Source organism: Neopsephotus bourkii, unplaced genomic scaffold (genome assembly GCF_033783945.1).
Source record: "Neopsephotus bourkii isolate Nb327-2 ecotype Australia unplaced genomic scaffold, CSIRO-AGI_Nbou_v1 NB_882, whole genome shotgun sequence".
Classification (NCBI taxonomy): Eukaryota; Metazoa; Chordata; class Aves; order Psittaciformes; family Psittacidae; genus Neopsephotus; species Neopsephotus bourkii.
The window spans coordinates 2,546,491-2,560,962 of NW_026901376.1; the positions used below are offsets into that span (position 1 = coordinate 2,546,491).

At 41.0% G+C, this 14,472-nt stretch overlaps 1 long non-coding RNA gene across 1 annotated transcript; it reads right to left on the minus strand.

Annotated features, from left to right (window-relative positions):
• Window positions 1–386: 386 nt before the first annotated feature.
• Window positions 387–14,080, minus strand: LOC133214281 (uncharacterized). The gene is made up of 2 exons (XR_009726073.1): window positions 13,668–14,080; window positions 387–3,269 (listed from the first exon to the last, which is right to left on the minus strand). It is a non-coding gene; the product is annotated as an uncharacterized LOC133214281 (long non-coding RNA).
• Between the last annotated feature and the right edge of the window lie 392 nt (window positions 14,081–14,472).

The window sequence follows — 14,472 nt, forward strand, 5'->3', positions numbered from 1 at the left end:
GGAAGTTCTGAGAAAGATGCTTTTGTTTTAATCATCTAAGCAAGATTGATGGATTTTATCAGAGCTAAGTACCAAAGAGTCCCAAATGGGCTCTTTATCCCAAAGGCAAAGCACTTAAGCATATGCCTAATTTTAAGCATCTGAATGATGGCCTCATTGACTCCAGTGGAACACTCAAGTGCTACAAGCTGCATATATTGGATTCTAAGATACTGTGGACTAGTGTTAAAATGATAACCCCAAAAATAATCTTGAGTGTAACCATACACAATTATTACAGCTAAGACCAAGTGGCTTTGGTAAAATAAATCATACTAGGTATAAATAACTTGTTGTGATATGGCCAAATACATTAGGATAGAAAAACAGTCACTGATAACACAAGATAAATATTCATTTATTCAAGATTTACTTGATAAGGCTTAGATGCAATAACACAGAGAGGACCAACCTGGTGGGTAAGCAAAACTTTTGTCCATACTGGTATTGCTTCATTTTATTCAAAGTTGTGCGTTACACAATATATTCATGCTCTAAGTCAATTCTGAAAAGAACTTTAGCACCTTTTTTTTTCCTTAGCTGTTTTCTCACAGCAGCATCCTTTTGTTGAACACCAAGTCTGGCTGTCAGTCAGAGAGGAGGAGGAGAACAGGAGTCAGATCTGTGCTCTCTTTCAAGAGTGGTTCTGTAGGTGTGGTAATGAGCTGTGGCTTCTACTGGGAAATTTGGGTTGTGAATTAAATTGTAGATGGTGCTAAGTTTCCATTGCAATGTCCAGCTCAGTTTTCTTTAAAGGTTGCTATGGGTATCAGAATATGGTGCCAAAACACCTTAAACCACTATTTCAGTCCATTATTCTCATTTCAGGATGTAAATGCCTTGATTCCACTCCCACACTAAAAAATTCCACTGGCAGGAGCTGGATGAGGGGAGTAAACAATAACTCTTCATGTGCACATACTCAGTTCATTTCACCCTGCTGTCAAAACCGATTGCATTTTTCTGTTCAAACAACAAATGTACCAAACCAAGGGAAATGTATGTGCAAAATGTTGCTTATGCAGGGACAAGCTCCATGTGGCTGGATGCTCTGGGGCACTGCAGAAGCTGAGGAGCAAAGTGGGCTGTAGTGTCTTGACTGGAGGAAAGAGGGAGTTCAGCCTGCACTTCGAATTAGAGTAGATGTGGGATTACTCTAATGTCTGTGGTCCTGAAAAAGCTGATTCTTAGGAATCCCATTCTGACCTAGTGTTTAACCTGGAATCTGAGCAAATGAGCTGAGGAAGGACCAAATACGTAAGCTAAGAGCATCTTCGTGGCACCTATTATCTCCTCTGTTCTGATGAGTGGGGCAATATCCTTGATCTTTTCAGACAGGCACTAGTCAGGTGACCAAATGCTATCATGCTTGACTCATTCCACATTTGTACCTGGTGTCTATTGATTCCTGTTTTTAGAAACCCTTAATATACACGCATGTACATGCCCCTTTTGAATGGAAATGCAGTTTAATGGCATTTAACAGTGCAGGAGTCACAGCCACAAACCCAGATGTTTTACAGAAATTTTGGAAATTGCTTTTCTTTTTGGCCATGAAAAAGCCTTTTCTGTTTTGCTTCAATGATGTCATCATTCTTTTAGCTTTTAAACAGTAATTGTCATCCAACTAACCAAGAGCTGGAAGTGTAGACTTGTCTTCAGACCAAGCATACGATGGTGTTGTATGTTATGCTATATGCACATATTTCCCTCTAAAACTGTGTGAGCTTAGGGCTGGCTGTACATATACAGCAAATGTGGGTGCCTGTCTCAGGAAAAGTAGATTGCTATCCATGAACTCATGAAGAAGTCAGCTGGAGGGAGAATGTAATGCAGGTATTACTGCCAAATTCATTTTCTAGAAGGAAAATTGCATGGTAGAAAAAATGATGCACAAAAAAGTTGGATTTTCTAAAGCCATGGAAACAAATAGGAGTGACAGAACTGTAGTGAAATGGAGAACTTAGGTCAAATTACTTCAGAGCACATAAGCTATAAGCTGACAAAAGGAGTCCATCAAACAAAATTCATACCTGAATTTAAAACACAGGCAGACAGAGATGGAGAACACTGGGGTACAGTAACCAAGCACAGAGCTCAGGCTTACCTAACCACAGAAGAGAATAGAGTCTGTCAGAGCATTTTCTAATTCTGTTTCTATTATCTGAGAGTAGAACAGATGACAAATCTGTTAGTTCAGAGTGTTGACACAATACACTTTTATCACTTTTTGTCAACAGAACATAATTGTGTTCAGATTACCCCGTCACAGGGGAATAGCCATAAGATCATGGTGTCCATAAAAATAAATGTCATGTTCTATTTCTGGGAAAACAAGAGAGAAGTAGAAGAAACAATGAAAGTAAAGAAGAACCTTGGACAAACTGTGTTTTTTGGACAGATTTAGTTATACAGATACTGTGATAGAGCAGCTGTTCACTCAGATCTGACACCCTCAGGCCCCTGTGTTAGATGCCAAGCTCTTGTGCTTCTAATGTGTTTCCCTCCCTGCCACCCAATCCCATCAGATCCAAATACTTCAGAGCTCTCTTCCAGCAGTCTTCTGGAAGTGATTCTCACTACGAATTGTGTCAACAGCAGGAATTACAGAAACCCCTCAAGGAGGGAGAGCAATGCTCTGCAGGGCTTGGACATGGTCAGGAAGAGGAGCAGCAAGCCTGATGGCAAAGCTTAGTTGACAGGAGGGTCTCCAGTCTCCCTGACTGCCTTCACTGTTGGACTTTGGGGGTCATCTTGCCCAAACCATGAAGTATGAACCCTCTGAGGAATTGGTAGCTGTGGGACTATCAGCTTCTCCCACACTGGGTGCCCTCTACCCATCGGAAGAAAGTCAAAACTGCAGCCTGCTCTGTTCCCAGAGAAAATTATTCCACCTCAGGCACCCATTTTCTAGATAAAATGCAAAATCAGCTGCAGAAACATGCTGCATTTTTCAAGATTAAGCAAAGCAAGAAATAGTATTTTTTAATAAAGCAGATGAAAACATTTAGTTGGCTTCATTTTAATGGAAATAAAATTCTGTCCATCCATCATCTTTTCTTGCGACACGCTGGAGACAGCTGCAAATGGAAATCTGAGGGCTGAAGGGGTTCCAGGCAGGTAGTGGTGTTTATGCACAGCAGACATATGGGGTTAGTCAGTATGCGAAGGAACCAGCATCACTTTGTGCTTTTGCATGGTCCAACACAAGTGCAGTCTCTCCTGATTTACTGTAGCAATTGCAGCATGAATCACAGCAATGCATTCAGCTTTAAAAATAGAAGCATATTCTTAGGGGGAAGAAACAAACAGAACAACAAAGTTTGCTGTCAAAATCCAAACTCCATCTCCCATGGCCCAAGTTTGCTTTTCTCATAAAGTCATGTCACGTCTCACACTTTCCCATTAGTTTTTGACATGCTACTTTACCAACTGAGAGACCCAGAGGCAACGGGGGTTTTAAGAGCCTTAAAAAAGAAATCATTAATCTCCACTGAGAGTAACGTGCTGCCACATATCACTCAGCATTGCATCAATAGCCTGATAGAGTCAGGAGAGGTGACTGAGAAGGAAACAGGAACTAGCTTGCGATGTTTGATGATGAAAACCAAGATATTTAAAATCTCCAGTGCCCGTTTGCTATGCTGTCTGCTCAGATGCATTCAGTGTGATTACAGCACCCAGACAGAAGAGTGTCATCTTCTGTGCTCTTGGTGCCTCTTTAATGGCAATTTAGAAAATGATCACATAGAGATGGAAACGCTGATTAGTTAACACACACAGTCTTTGTGTATTCTGCTCATGCAAGGCTTTGAACTCCTGGAAGCTGTCATACTGAGAAAATGTCTACCCCATAGGTAGCTATGATTATATTGCTGTATTTATTATTTACTGAGTGACACTGTATGTAAGCTTTGTGCATGACACAGAAGGTCTCCAAGTCTAGAGGGGCAGCTACATCTTAGATGCAGAGAAGGTGCTCATTAAAGCAAGAAGCTACTGGGAGAAAGCATTTGCCATCCTCCTTTAATTGCTGTCAGTGTTGGAAAAGAAGTGTTGATGCCACATCTAAGCCTGTAGCCCAACAGGGCTGCTGTTTTAATTTGAGTTTTCATTCCTGCAGCCCAAAAGAGTCATTTAGACTGAGATCCAGAGTGAGAACTAATCCTGACAGCTTCCCACAGGTTAATTGTGAGCAGGTACCCAAATAGATTGTTCTCTCTATATTACCCAGCCTAATTATCTTCCCTGACCCAGTCTATGTCTCTTTTACAGTAACATCACACAGTGGTGGATCTTGTCTTCTGTGCCGTTCTTCAATTCAACCAGAAGCAATCAAGCTGCTTTGTAAGGGAGCTATTTTTTGATTGCACAACTGGAACATGGTAGGAAGAGTACAAAAAGCACCTAAAAGCCACAAGCCTTGAATAATGAGCAAATCCTAGAGATAAGAAACAGTATGCATTGCTCTATATAGTTCACTGGATGCATGCAGCTATAGCAAGGACTGTAACCCACTGCTTTCATCACGTTGAGGAACTGGAATAGGTTGTCCAGGGAGGTTGTGAATGCTCCATCCTTGGTACTGCTCAAGAACAGGTTGGACGAAGCCTTGAGTGAGATGATTTAGTGTAAGGCGTCCCTGCCCATGTCAGGGGGGTTGGACCTAGATGTTCTTAAGGTCCTTTCCAACCCTAACTGTTCTATTCTATGATTCTCTGACTAGGTCCCTTATCCTGTCCTAGCATCTCAGCACACTCCCAAGTGTTGAACACAAGTTGAACACCAAACTTGGAGATTCACACTGTGATTTGCAGCCAGTTTGGGTTTTGTTTTTGTTTTTTGTTTGTTTGTTTGTTTGTTTGTTTCTCTGCAGTTTCCATTAGCTACAGAGCAAATGGTCTAATTTCCCCTTGATTTGGGTGCTGAGACATTTGCATGAGAGGATGGGAAAATGTCCGTACGCACAGATAGGTAGCCAGAGGAATGCCACTAGTGGTGAGGATTCGGTGAGTAGCTGGGAATTAAACTGATGTTTCAAAGAAGAAGGGGATAAGGTGTCATCTGGTCACAGCTGTTCAGCTGCTTAGATGAGACGCCGAGGGTTTTTCAGGTGGAGCAGGCAGGAGGGAGGCACTGAAACATGTTTTCATCTTTGCTTCTGGAGAGCCTAAATGAGATCACAGTGGAGTAGCAGCAGCAGATGTTCACTCTAACCACTGTGTCAACATCCAAAAAATCGGTATGACAGGTAGGCATCACCCCCTGAGGTATCATATTTGACAAAGTGGCCCTGGAGCAGGTGGATAGCTTCAGATAATTGTTTTTGCTCCATGACGGGTGAGAAGTGTCCCAGCTCTCAGGAGGTGCAGTCAGGACTGGCTGCCATCTGATCCTGATGAATTATGGCTGAGCCTTAGATGTAGCCCTCAGATTGACACGGGACTGAGAAGTCGTTAGGCAGATCATGGCAGCTCAACCGAGAAACATAAAAAGCGTATGAAGTTTTGAGAGTACAAGAGTATAACTGGTATATATTGAGAAAAAAAGCAACATTCCCCATCTCTTGCTTTGCTACTTAAAAAGGGGAAACTTTCCTTTTAAGTTGTGAAACAAACATCCCTGACTTTCCATTAAGTTTGGCTTACTGGAAATTTTTAAAGAAAACTTTAGCTCAAAGTAGCTGAATGCATGTGCGTATGTATAATCACTGGTGCCAAGGGCTAAAATGCAGCACTTTGTAAAAATTTAGGGGCTTTAAAAATAAGACATCAACATCTCTCTCCAATTTCAGTCACCATTGTGCTTCTCACCTAATTTCCCTCTTTATTATAAAAGACTGATTAGTAGTGCCCTCCTGGTATGAAGTGCAGCTTCTCTTTATGAAGGCTCCAGTATAAAATAAATGTAAATGGGGAGAGAGAAGAAACTAATGTATGATTCTGCTTGACACCTTGGCTAGTAATACGAATGTCAACACAGCCACAGTTCAGTGAGACACTTACGTATGTGCTTATATTTAAGCATGCGTTTAAGTCTGTTTGGATTCAGCTTCCTGCCAAAGACATACTTCACTTGTGGGACATATGTGACTTAAGAATATGTTAAGTGTTTCAGTGATTTGGTACCAGACCAATAAATGCCCTTCACAAGTAGCTGACTAAGTATGTGCAGTAATTTCTCAGATAAAGGGTGTTCACAACTGTACCATTTGGTTGCTGTGCTATCAGCCCTGCTGATCTCAGAAGTGTTCATTGTTTGAAGGACACGGAGGGATATAAGGAGACTCTGATAATCTGCTTCTGTTTTTATCTACTTTGTCTTTACTTTGTGAACCCTGGCTAGCTTGCTTAGGTATCTAAGAAAAACAGCAAATCTGCACTGCCAGTTTGTGAGTTATGGATGGGATGAAGTGTTCTTACATGATGGGATCCAGTGCTGGACAAGCATGCTGTGGTGGAATGGAGGGAAACATGAGGTAGACATGTCAAACAAGCGTGTGAGCATCTCCAGATGTGGTCTGGCATTTTAGTAACGATCTTTCCAATGAAGATGTCAAGGAACACCTTAGGTTTTCTATGGATTATGACTGTGGTGCTCTGGAAGGAAAGAAACATAAGACTTGCCTTTGGTGCAGAAAAGAGAACTGATGTTCTGGAGCCATTCCCAAGGATTCAAGGAAAACTTTGGAAAATTACAGAACTGAGTGGAATCTTAAAGTTTTGCAAATTACATTGCTTTGTGGAAGTTAGCTCAAGCTGTGCTTTTTGCATCTTTTTTCTTTCCTAGTGACTATGTGAGCAGCCTCAGTTTTATGTATGCAAAAGGACTTGATGGGCAGCTGTAGGTGGTCCTGATGCTTGTTAAACATGACAGTTGAATGTCTGGATGCACAGTAAATGGGCGCAGTTCATCTTAGCCTTTAGAAAGCTAATTGGCCACTAAGCTTTTGAAGGGTCAAATACATTAGTATCTAGCTCCACTCTGAACAACTGTGGTTAGGAGCAAGTTTGATTAGCATGCCTCTTCACTGTCTTCCACTTCTGATATACACTTACAAATGACCTTTTGCTGTAGTGTGTGTGTGAAATGGATAGAGAAAGACACAATCCCTATAAATAGCTTGAGTTAAAGGCTGTACTTCAAACAAAGTGCATAATGGTTTTCAAATAAACAATTAGGGCTAGATTTGTGGTTCTGCATTTTAGTTAGAGTCTGAAGCAGATGAAAAGCATCAGATTTGATTCTTAACCTTTCTTTCAGCTCAAACACAAGCCATAGACAAATTTCAACACAAGTGCATGTGTATCCAGGCTTGCTCAGTCTGTCAATGGCTGAAAATCCACCAGGATTACATTTTCAGGATTTATACTTTACAATTACAGACTCTCTTGCTAAATGATGTGTCACTGATTAATTCTGTAGTTTCAGAAATGTATGTTTTGGGGTACTCCCCTGTCTTAACAGAACAGACCCCAGTAATAATGCTAGGTGAAATAATTTACCTGTATGTTTTCTGAAAAGATGGTGGAATATCTGAATTGGCTCCAGCAATGCTGGTTATTCTAATTGTTTCAATTTGGAAAACCATTTCTTGCAGCCTGGTTGCAACTATATGAATTGCTGCCTTGAGCTTGCCCCAGAACTTAGATGCTTATTTATTATTTAAATATAAGCTGAGAGTGGGAAACCCTTAAAATTGCCCAAAGCTCTCCTCTGAAAATAAAGATCCATTAGTTCATCCTTGATAAATTATTCTTAATTGTTTCCCCCAAGTGAAATCAGATTTCTAATTTCTTTCTCCTTGAGTTTCCTTCTTGGCTTTCTTTGACCCTGGGTGCTGCATTTTTGTTGCGTTTCGCCAGTGACATTCAAGTGTTAAAGCCAAACTTTGTGAAGCCATGCGAAGGGCAATGTCGGTTCCTGATGTAATTCACAGAGTAGCCTGGAATAACCCCCATCCACTCATAGTGACTTCTGTTTGTTTTGGCCAGTGCCTAGAACTCCGTTTTTCCCCTCTATCTGGAAGCTATCTTGCATATCCTCCCTGTTTATGATCATACTCGCCTCTGACGTTTCCTCTTTAGAATCGTTATCCGTGTTCTGGATTAGACATAAACCCAAGGTCCTGAATGCTCTTAGTCATTGAAGATCTGATGGTACTTCTCACAAAAGGAGATGACTAACCTCCATGTCCTGGCCACAGGCCAACTTGGCTAATTGCGCTCTGCCTACCAGAAATTCCTCCTGCCGTTTCAATGGTCATGCTGTTTTTCACTTTCTGTCCCAAACAGCTATTGAATAGATGCTGTTTTTCACCCCACGCTACAGTTCAGTAGTGAATGACACTTTCAGCTGGCAGCACTTCTTTCTGCTTGTAAAATGCTTTGGGCTTTGGGGGCATGTTAAGGTGCTACATTTTTATTTTTAGGAAAGGTGCCCATACAGTGATGGTCCCCAGTCATTCCATACCTTGCTGTGGAAGGATCCTGAGCCAGTCCCACATTTCTCCTTACTAGTTACTATTGTCTCCAGCTATTCTTGTCTTGCTAACATTTAATTGAATAATTCCAATATTTGTTCTTTTTCCTATCCTGTTTTTCTTGATGCCTCTAGCAAGAAGCACTGAGGAAGGTGCTTAGCTACTATAAAACAGCCTATGGACTGAGAGGAGTTATGTGCATTTCCAGCTGCTGAGAAACCCTGCCAAGGACTTTTCCCATATATGGGCGAACTTCTAATTTAAATGAGTGCTATTAACCCTAGTTGTCTTCTGGTTGGTTTTTAGTTTAAAATTAACTGAACATGTGACCGATTTTTTTCTCAGAGTGGGATCCAAAGGGATCCAGGGGACAGGAGACTGTGGTGAGACTTGGCAGGTAGGAGGGCTGCCCCTGTGAAGCCTGCTCACTCCAACTACAGAATGCTCTCTCATGCTCATACTATTACCATCTCAAGGCTATTTTCAGATCTAAGCTTTCACTCAATCAAAAAGATGTAGGGCAAAACCAAAGAATATCAGGTCATGCCAAAGAGCATGTGGAAAGGGTAGAGGATGTACGAAGCACCTAGACTTACATGGCCAGGGATAATCAGATTTCTACTATCCTTTCTATTCTTTTCTTTTCTATTTGATCAAACTTTGCCAAAACCAACAAAACTGTTTTTAATACAGGTGCCTTTGTTCCCAGAAATGGCCTGAATGAAACCTGGGATTATGAATTCTTTCCCACAGTCATAGTGAACTTATGTTCCATACAGTTGGTAATCCTTTCATTATTTATTTTTTCTTGTTCTGTTTGCTGTTTTTAGTTTCCCCTATCCAGCTTTGATACTGCTGTTATAATATGTTGCTCTCCTACACCATGGTATGATAGAGGGGCAATACACATTACAGATGGATTTTGCAAATGGGACTTTGATTGCTAATGTGTCCTGGAAGGTCCAATCCAAATGGTATCTGTGATGGTAATATTACGAATGCTTCATTGAGGGGCTGCCAGCCTCAATAGAGTACAGTTGAAATTTGGCATCAAGGCTGAAAAAAAAAGCCTTGGAAATCTGCAAGTTGCCTTCCATGCAAGCCCTTCAGGCACATTCAGATGTAGAATATGGGAACTATGAGCTTGGAAGTAATGAAAAAAATGGCCCCAGTTTCACTGTTTTTTTTAAACTTGAATCTCAGCCCAAGATCACAAATAGGTCCTTTCAGGTTTATAGACCTATAAAGAGATCCTGGGCACTGTTTTGCGTAAACCTGGACTAACTGATAGCTTAGTATAAAAATACTTAAAATCTGTGGTTTTGCACAGTTCCAGTGTGAAAGCTGATGAAACCTGTTAAAAGGGAAAGGTGGTTGGTGGTTAATCACATACCTGAGAAGCAAATGATGAGAGTCCCTCTTAGGGAGTTTTTTCGGGACAAGTCATGTCACATCTTTGTGTATCAGTTTTTCCATCAGTAATGACAGGTTGGGAGGACTTATCTGCCCTACTTGTCTGCTTTATTTGCAAAATAGTTTGAAGATACTTGGAAATGGTGTAATAAGTGTTAAAATAGCTTAATTCAAAGCCATTTAAAGTTTCTGTCTTTGGAGGGGTAGGAAACCTTACCTTTTCTTCAGCGAAAAGGAGACAGCTGACCTAATAGTTTGTGTCCTATATATAGTGATCCATCAACACCAGGATCAATTTCCTGAAGGTCACAAGCTCTTTTAAATCCTGCCATTCTCTTTGAATTCAGATAGTGAGGATTTGGCTTCTCTCTTCCTCACCTGCATTTTTCCTTCTTTCTCTCCTGATAAACACAGGCATTGCAGCTTTAAGATTTTAAGACCTTTCCCAGATGGAAAAGGTCATTTGTCTTTCACTACTCAACACTTCCTTCATGAGTTCATTTAAACATTGCCAGACATCAGAACAGAACTCAGCTGTAGGGTTATCTATGTCTTATTCTCCTTTCGTGTAGGTGGTAAAACTGATCTAGAACAAAACTGTTTGGTTCCCATAGCAATTTACAACATGTAGCGACCATAATACTGTACTCTTCCCACTCCTTATCTACACCTGCTATTTCTTCCTTTGCCACCCAGCTAAGAGCTATAATGCCGACATTATTATAAATGGCATTGAGGCAGGTTATTACCCAAGTTTCATGCAGTTTTTCACTGCTTTCGGTAAGGACAAGATGTACTTTTAATCTAAGCAGTAAAAAGCAAACACTTTATTAGCCACTTCCAGTTGGAGTCTCAATGAGGAGTTAATTAAAGGAGTGGAATGAAGAGATATTATAGTGCATCTAGGAGTCTTGGTGCATTATTTATATGAAATCAGTCATCAAAATTAGTCATGTGCATTATCTTGCTGTGTGTGGTCTGGTTTGAAATGGTGTGTTTGTTTCCATTGAGCTCCATTGGATACAGTTAAGATACCCATTTGATGTGTTACACAGTTAGATCATATACTGAAAGTTTATTATGCTCTCTATCTCTCAGTATCTGCCTGCTCAGCATCAAGGGACCATTAAAAGCTTTCAGCTGAACTTTGCAGCGTGCCTGAGATGCGACAAGTGACAAAAGTCACCCTTTCCCATACGTTAACAGGCACAGCTGTCGAAATGTTCACTAGGGTGGTGCTGGTTGCTGGGATGTCACTTCCCAACCCTTTGCTGCATTTCAGCATGGTGGGTGCTGGTGGTGCGTCTGGTAGTGGGCTGCTGGGACAGCAGTGGCAGCAAAGGAGCATCGCTTTCACTCAGAGCCACATCAGTCTACAGAATGCTGCCCACTTTGTCAGATCCCTCTGCCTGCTGTTAGATACTAGTAGACTCTTAGCCACTGCAGGTATCACAGCTCCTGCTTTTTTAACTTTTAATCTCCTTTTCTCCTATTGTGTGCTCCAAGAACAATCAAGGCTAACAAAATTATTTCAGGATCTTCCTTCATTCTGGGTGGTCAATGAGCTGTTCTTTCCGTCCTCTCCTTGTTTCATCCTCTCCTGCAGAGGAAGCAGATAGAGTTACGAATTTCAGCCAAGGAGAATAGTTTAATGAACGCTCCTTAAGGTCACTGTCAATGCTGTTGCATAAATTCACCTACTAGGGGCTGCTGTAAGAGCAGTGCCGTTAACGGAAGACGGAGGGGTGTAGTGTTACAAAGCGTTGCATGGAAGTTGCCCACTTAAATCACTGAAGCATTTTAATTGACATTCAGTAACTCTCTCATTTTCTGAGGGCTGTCTTTAATAGAGTGAGCACTGCTAATGCTGGTCATGGGGTTGCTCTGTGCTCCCTGCTACAGCTGCTGGCTTGAGCTGCAGCAGCAGCACAGTCTGTGAGAAATCTGCCTGGAAATTTTGTCTATTCTCTGTGAAGGGGCAAGCATGAAAACACAGCCACTCACTAGAGCACAATACATAGCTGCGAGCACCTTCAGCTTCAATGGGAAGAGCTGAGCTAAGATTTAAGTGGTTGTGTTGGCAGTGGACTGCCCAGCTCAGTGGAGAGTTGGAGCTCCCTGTTTTTTCCAGATCCGTGGGAGAACTTTCCCTGCTCCCTGCTCATTCTAGGGAGCAGGGAAAGCAATGCAGGGAGGTGAGGAAGTATTCCAGCTGATCCTCTTCCCTGTGGTCCTTTCTCATCTTTCCTTATTGATGTCCCTCAAATCTATTGTATTTTTAAACCACTGAATTGCTCCTCAAATTTCACATCACCATCTACTTGTTTGAAGACAATGTGATTTTGCATGCACTATGATAATGTGGCAATAATTTAATTATCTCCAGCTTTACACTGCAACAACAAGTAAGCAAATACTCTCACTATCGCACTGCTTTGCTTTCTTTTAAGCAGCTTGAGAGCTGGTATAAGGATATGATAGGGAATCCATCTTGCAGCCCCAGATCAGATATATTGATCCTACAGAATGAGGACCTGTGCTCTTAAGTATTTTCCTCAAGCACATAGCTTCTCAACTAAGTATAAATAAAGGCAACTTGTCTTTAAGCTGCAAAAGGACAAAAAGAAAGAGAAAAACACCAATAAACAACATGGTAAAAGTCTGAAATGTATTTTAGATCAATATACATTTCTGCTCTCTCTATATATTTTGGAAAATTGTTATCTTGAAACAAATGACCGTCTATAGTTGGGATGCACTATGCTCCTGAGGGATTGCAAAGTGGCTTAAGAAACCTAACAAATCTGGTGAGCTAGATACAGCCACTCTTGCTCCTGCCAGGTAGTGCCCCACACTCTGAACACTAACTTTTTTTCCAAGGTTTACCTCTCTAAGCTGTTTCTCCCTGTGGGTGAAAACTGTGATCCTTTTTTCTATGCTTCCTATAAATGGGGCAGCTGGGGGTGAACCTCTCAGCTACAGTGTGAATGAAGATGGGGATGTCAGACACAAAAAGCCCTCTTGAAATCTCAGTAAAGTTTCTAGCAAAGCTAAAATAGTCTAGACTATTTTCCATGTTCTATTTCCATATTCTTTTTTCATCAGCTTTCTGGTTACAGTGACTAAGAACAAGGTCAATACTTTCAGTCTCTCACAGAGGCAAGATTAATCCTATATTCCAGAATAAAGTATAGAAGTAAGTAAAAAATGGATAGCTCTTGATCAAAGATACATCCCCTCTGACTTTTCTCATAAGATATTAATAAGAGAGAGGCATTATCACATTCCATTTAACAGGTGTGTGGAAGAAAGGGAAAACTCATAATCATTTAATACTTTCTACAGTAACATCCCTCATCAGCTTTTGCTAATTATGAAGTTGAAGATGAACTCGAGGAGACACCAACAGCAGTTTATTTTCTAGGTTTTGCTTTCTTCAAGCAGAGGAATGCCAAGGTAACCTCACAGAGTTTCATTTAAAAACATGAGTTCAGAAAAAAAATACCATGGCTTTGGACCACTGTCTGTTAGTTTATTAAAATATTAGTCTTGTAGGTGTGTTAGATCTATTTGCCTTCCATGGTGTTTGAAAATAGCTGTGAGAATAATGGGTTTCATCAAAAATCATTAACTGGGACGTTACTTTCATTTTTTAACCACAGAACAAAGCCAGATTAAACAAGCCAGAAAGCGTTTGGAGTTCACACAAACAGCTAGCAATTCTTATATATACCTTAACCATGGAAGATCCTGACAGATATTAGCCGTCTTCCACTGCAGATCGGTCAGATCCCCAAGAAAGGTCAGATTGTTCGAAGTGGCTGGTATTTGTACCAGCTGACATGAAAAGGCTCAGTTATTTATAGTGGTTTGCCTGCATCCCCACAATGCTAGGGGACTGAATGAGATTGCAGAGATGAAAGGACGTTTCAGTCTAACAACTGCAAATAGCTGTAGCTCAGCAAACTTCTAAATTATGGCATGATCAAGCAGGAAAGTTGCCCGGCTTAAGCACAGGTTTTAATCCTTACGGGGGTAACAAGAACCCATAGGAACCTTTTTATTGGACAGAGTACATTTTTTTTTTATAATATTTAACTCCCTGTGTAGTACAATCCAAACTTTAGGGCTTGCCTTCCAAGTTTTCCTTATGAGCTGTGTCATTTTTATCTGGTTGTGTCAGCTAGCCACTGCAATGATGGTGTTTTTTTTTAGCTATAGGACTTGGATGGGGAAAGCAGAAACTGGGGTCATATGAGGAGAGTGGTGGGACTGGGAAGAAATATGGATCCAAGATCATCAGGGTGAATGCTTGAGCTTTTGCTGCATATTTGGTAGGCGAGTGAACCACCAGAGATCAAGAAAGAGAAAAAGAAGCCATTTGATGAAAAGAAAAATATTGATAACGCTTAGGAGAAAAGATAAGAGCAGTGACTATGGCCAATATGAGCAAAAGCTCCCGTCAACTGGCGTGAAACTCCAGGACATGTGTCTTACAGAAAGACAACCACAGCTTCAGGTTTTACTGTGCTAGTCAG